The sequence below is a fragment of the Pinus tabuliformis genome, chromosome 1_2 (assembly GCF_031772625.1).
Source record: "Pinus tabuliformis cultivar Carrire ecotype Pingquan chromosome 1_2, CPIR1, whole genome shotgun sequence".
Lineage (NCBI taxonomy): Eukaryota > Viridiplantae > Streptophyta > Pinopsida > Pinales > Pinaceae > Pinus > Pinus tabuliformis.
The window spans coordinates 1,054,252,563-1,054,258,439 of NC_142298.1; positions in this window are offsets into that span (position 1 = coordinate 1,054,252,563).

The window sequence follows — 5,877 nt, forward strand, 5'->3', positions numbered from 1 at the left end:
AAGTCATAACCCAACATCTTTGTGACCCACTTTTGTTGCTCTTCAGAGGATAATCTTTGTTCTAAAAAGTATTTAAGGCTATCATGATCCGTTTTTACCTTGAAGTGTCTTCCCATTAGGTAGGGTCGCCATTTCTTAAGTGCATGGAGTATTGCCAACATTTCCTTCTCATAAATAGCTTTGCTTAAAAACTTTCCCTTGATTGGACGACTTTCAAAAGCAATGGGTCTTTCATCTTGCATTAGAACCGCACCAATTCCATTTCCTGAAGCATCACATTCCACAATAAAGGTTTTTGTGAAGTCTGGTGTAGCTAAGACCGGTGCTTGGCACATTGCCTCTTTAAGATGTTCAAAGGCCTTGTTTCTTCCGGAGTCCATGAAAATGCATCTTTCTTCAATAATGTTGTTAGAGGTGCTGCTATTCTCCCATAATTCTTAACAAATTTGCGATAATACCCTGTCAACCCAAGAAATCCTCGCAGATGCTTTATGGATGTGGGGATTTTCCATTCCTTAATGGCTTTAATTTTGCTAGGGTCTACCTTAACTCCTTCATGAGATACAATATGACCCAAATATTCCACCTCCTGGACTCCAAAGAAACATTTGGACCTTTTTGCAAATAATTGTTTCTCCTCCAATAGTTGTAGCACCCTGTCAACATGTTCAACATGATCCTTCCAAGACTTGTTGTAGATTAGTATATCATCAAAAAATACTAACACAAATTTTCTAAGGAATGGTTTGAAAATTGAATTCATCAACCCTTGAAATGTTGAAGGTGCATTAGTAAGGCCAAAAGGCATGACCAAAAATTCATAATGACCCTCATGAGTTCTAAATGCCGTTTGTGGAATGTCTTCAATCTTCATTCTGATTTGATGATATCCCGAACGAAGATCCAACTTGGTAAAGTAAATTGATCCATGTAATTCATCCAGTAATTCATCAATGACAGGAATGGGGAACTTATCTTTAATAGTGAGCTTGTTGAGCTCCCTATAATCTGGACACATGCGCCATGATCCATCCTTCTTGTGCACCAATACTACTGGAGCAGAGAAAGAACTTTGACTTGGTTGAATTATACCAGCCTCTAACATTTCTGCAACCATACGTTCAATTTCACTTTTTTGGACATAGGGATATCTGTACGGCCTGATGTTTGGAGGAACACTTCCTGGAATCAGATGGATAGCATGATCATGATCACGCATAGGTGGGAGACCTTTGGGAGTCTCAAATACCTTGGAATGATTGTCCAAGACTTTTTGGAGATCTGGAGAGATAGATGATTCCAATGTGGAAACATCTAGTGAACACAATTGTGCAATTACACCTCTTTGCTCCTTTTTTAGAAGCTTTGTCATACCATTAGAGCTGATTATCTTTCCTGGTTTCCCTGCAATACCCCTTAATTCAACTTCCTTTCCTTCCGTAGAAAATTTGATGAAAAGTTCTTGAAAATTAAAAGCTATTGTACCCAAGGATTATAGCCATTGGACTCCTAGTACAACATCAGCACCTCCCATTGGAATGGAAAGCATTGGGCTAGTCGATACATATTCTCCCATGGATAGCTTGATATTATGGCACTTTCCAGAGCAATTTATTGTTCCTCCATTTGCAATCATTACTTGACACTCTGGTGCTGGATATAGGAAGCAATTCAATTCTTTTGCTACCTTACAATCAAGAAAATTGTGGGTGCTTCCTGAATCAATCAAAACTATTACCTTTTTCTTCTTGATTTGTCCTTCTATCTTGATGGTTTGAGGAGTGGTAATTCCTGCTAATGCATTGCAAGATATGGTTGGATTTATTTTTTCTTCATCTAGGCTTTGTTCCTGGAGTATATCCTCTTCTTTTGACCTTTCTTGCTCCCTTTTTTCTTCCTCTTCACAATCTATGTAGAATAATTTCTTCTCAGCACACTTATGGCCTTTAGTGTATTTGCTATCACAACTGTAACAAAGGCCTTTTGCTCTTTTTTCTTCCAATTGTTGTGGTGTCAACCTTATAGGTTGTGGAAGACTAGGAGCAACAACACTTCCATCTTTATAGTTGTGAGATGTATGCTTCCTGGTTGCCATAATTTTGCTTTCCATTTTTCTTGCTAACCTGAATGCCTTCTCTAATGAATTAGGTTCCCAAAGGCGAACATCATGTTGGATATTATCCTTTAAAGACCCTATGAACACATCAATCCTATGCTCCTCTGGAATATCTTTTACCCTTATGTTCAATTTTTGGAACTCCTCAATGTGCTCCATTATTGAACCCTTTTGTTTGAGACTTATCCATTGGCTAAAAAAAGTGTTGCTTTTTGTATCCTCATAATGTTCTACCAATTCTTCCGTAAAAATTGCCCAAGTGATAAATTGTTTACGAGAGCAAAGCCATTGATACCATACAAACTGATTTGGTTCCAAATATAAAGTTGCCATACGTACCTTTTGTGTGTTTTGCACATTATTGAGATCGAAGAATTGCTCCATCTGTAATATCCATGTTGCGGGATCCTTGCCATCAAACTTCCTCAGATCGATTTTTGGAATGTGGTGGGTCTTCGATCCAACATTAGAGTCTATGGAATCATGATTAACATTTCTTTTGTTCTCATCATGAGTTTCCTTTACTACCCTTTCACCATTAGTGACCCTTTCTTGTAGTAACTTCTTCAATTCGTCCATGTCTGTCTTCAATTCTATCTTCAAATTTTCCATCTTAGCTTCTACGCCTTTCTTTAAACAATCCATCTTAGCTTCTGTTCCTTTTTGTGCAAGTGACACTTGTTGCACTTGGTCTCGTAATTTTGCTATATCATGTTGCATTTCTTCCTCTTCTTCATAAGTCATGCTAGAGCTTTCAGGTTGCTTACCAGGTGTTTGCATTTTCTTTCTTTGGGCATCAATTAATGATAATAATGCTTTACTATGCCCTTTTAATTCCTTCAAACCAAGCTAATGCAAAAATTAAAAAAATACACACCTTTTTTCACTTTGTATAAGCTTGATATTGAATCTAATGTATCTCTGTAATTTCAGATCATCCAGTTCTGAAATTGCAACCTGTAGTAGCCTTCTGCGTCCTCTTTCCAATTCCACAAGTCTCACCCAAATTGGATTCTCCAAGGAAGCGTTATGTGAAATCTCCCACAGTGACTTGCTTTTAGACTAATTCAGTAGGGCGAACTTGTACGACGTGCCACGAGTCACTGTTTCAACCTTTGGATCTGAAACATGCACACAAGAAACTACAATCCGTCCTCTTTTTGTACCTTCTTACAAAATTTCAATCCGATCCCTAGAGAGAAAGTTATGACGATTTTCCCTAGGTCACCTGTTTTGAATGTAATTCAGGAGTCTGCAAAAAGACCAACTTCCTCAGATCATATCTCTGCAAATATTGCGCGAAAAGCTCTGAAATTTGGAGCCTAGGTTCAGCGTGATTTCTTCTCAAATGGATTTTTTTTTGCAACTTCTGAAACGTCACAGAAAAAAAGTTATAGCGAAAATTCCACGATGACCTGTTTGGAGCAGCGAAACCCTAGAATCCAAAGCTCTGATACCAAATGTTATGAAACCAGCTCAAGAAAAGATTGAAAAGATAGATCAACGCCTTAGAATTCAGCCTCTTCGAGGGGGCAACCTCCTTTACATTACATAAATGAACAATTCTTGGATGATACAAATGACAAAACCTCCTTTCTATATATAGGAGTCTAAGGAGTCACAATATAATCCAGCTGACCTAACAATAATAATATAAAGCCACAAAAATAACAAAAGAGGGATTCTATGGGGCACAGAAATAACAACATGGGGGTAATAGGGGCACAACAATATAAATAAGGGGTATAACTACAATAGTAATGGGGTAATCACTAATATTATAGGGACCCAAAAGATTCACCCCCCTCCCCTAAGTAATTTCCAAACATAAATATCAAATTTCTATTAGAGGGTAGATACTTGGGGCCTATGAACAATGATATTGGAGGATCATTGTCACTGTAAGAATGCATATTTCTGGAGGCTGATGTATAGTGGTTAGAATAGGCCACTTCACTATCAGAAACCAGATTCATGGAGCTGAAAAGTGTAAAGGTTTTGGAGTAGTAGAACCCTTGTGAGAATTTGATTAAAGGAGGAAAAGGATATGCTAGGTGTCAAGGACAAAAAGTGCAGAAAGGATTGATCTATATGATCTAATTCAGCAAGTAAGATATGTGTTTGTTCTTGTCTATTTTTTTTTGGGTAGATTACGAATCTCATGCTGTAGACCACAAGCCTTAGTTGTATATTATGTATACTAGTTGTATTAGAGGTCGAGGGCCATGATCGTTGGTACAAGATCCCCATGATTCTTTTATTAATGTACTAATAAAATAATTGCGCATTAGGCTCATATATCTATGCACTAACTTGAATTCACTGTTAAATATTTCTACTATGCAAAGTGCTAAGATTTGTGGTATTTCAATATGTTTGTGATTGTGTTTTTAGACATAGACCTAATTCTAACATGCTAAAGAAAAATCAACATGGTATCAGACCTACTTTGAAGGGACAATGGATCAAAGTGCATGTAGAAATTAGAGTGAGACAGTGAAGGTTGTGTAGACTAAGAGGGAGTCTAGCTTCAGAGGGACACTACAAAGGATTGTCAACTGTCCTATAAAAGTTTGAATCATTAGGTTCAAGAAATTTTGAAAAGTTTTCATCCCATGCAAGGACAATCCTGAACCATGAGAGATCATTCATGGTGGTGTAAGGAAAGTCATAGATCCTACAAGGATAGGTAAGGATCATGCTGGAAAATTCATGTTGCATGTAGGAATATTCATGCACCATGCAAGTCAAAACTATGCCTAATACAAAGAAGTCATGGCACATACGTGGATGGATATGGCTACGCAAGGAAATTCATGAAACGTACGAGGAGGTGATGGATATGCAAGGAAAGTCATGGAGCTAAAAACTTAAGGGAATAACTTCCTCACTAAGAGGGAGTGTTATATTTTGGGCAGCTCAGAAGGTATTTCCAAGAGAGGATAACCCATAATAAGTTGTTTGTTGGGCGATTTACCCAAAATGGGGATTTGGACCCAAGATGAGGTTTAGGACCAAAATAAATAAATAATAATTTATTCTAAGGGTCAAATAAGTGAAAACCTTGGATCTAGAAGGTTTCCTAAGTGACCCAAGGAAAATTATTTAAAGAGCCTAAGGTGAGGTTCATGAGACAATTAAGTGCAAGAGATATGTAGCTCTCTTATTCCAAGAAATTCTTAGGTGAGCCTATTTCTACTGAAGGGGTCCTAGAGAGTCTTGTTCTATGAAAATTGTCAAGGGTGCAATACTGTCAGGGGTTTTAAGGCTTGATCTAAGGTCAATGTTGAAGTTGTCCCATGTTCTTTGTTAGCTGTTGTGAATATAAATCTTAGAAAAGATCAAGGGCAGAGCTAAAACACTAACGATCTCATCTCAAGAGTCAATTTTGATAAGCTAAGGGAGATCCATACGTCAGGAAGAAGCCACAACCTTAGAGAATCAAGTTAATGGTCTAATTTTCTATGCTAAGGAAGGCTAAGTTTGTGCTGAGATAAGGGTTGAGTTTTGTGGATATTTTTTTCCCTAGTAGGGCTTGGTTTTGGCCATGTTAAAGAGGTAAAGGCACCAAGTTCTATGTGCGCATAATGCCCTAGAAGATGTATGAACTAGCTATTTTTACCACCAAAAATTTATGCATGTAGGATCTATTCTCTTTCATGAAGAAGGGAGGGATTCAAGCCCTAAAATGAGGTTGGTATAGCCTTAATCTAGGTTGCGAAGAGGGCCCACGAGCACTGTGGTACCATGTTGGAGCCTTG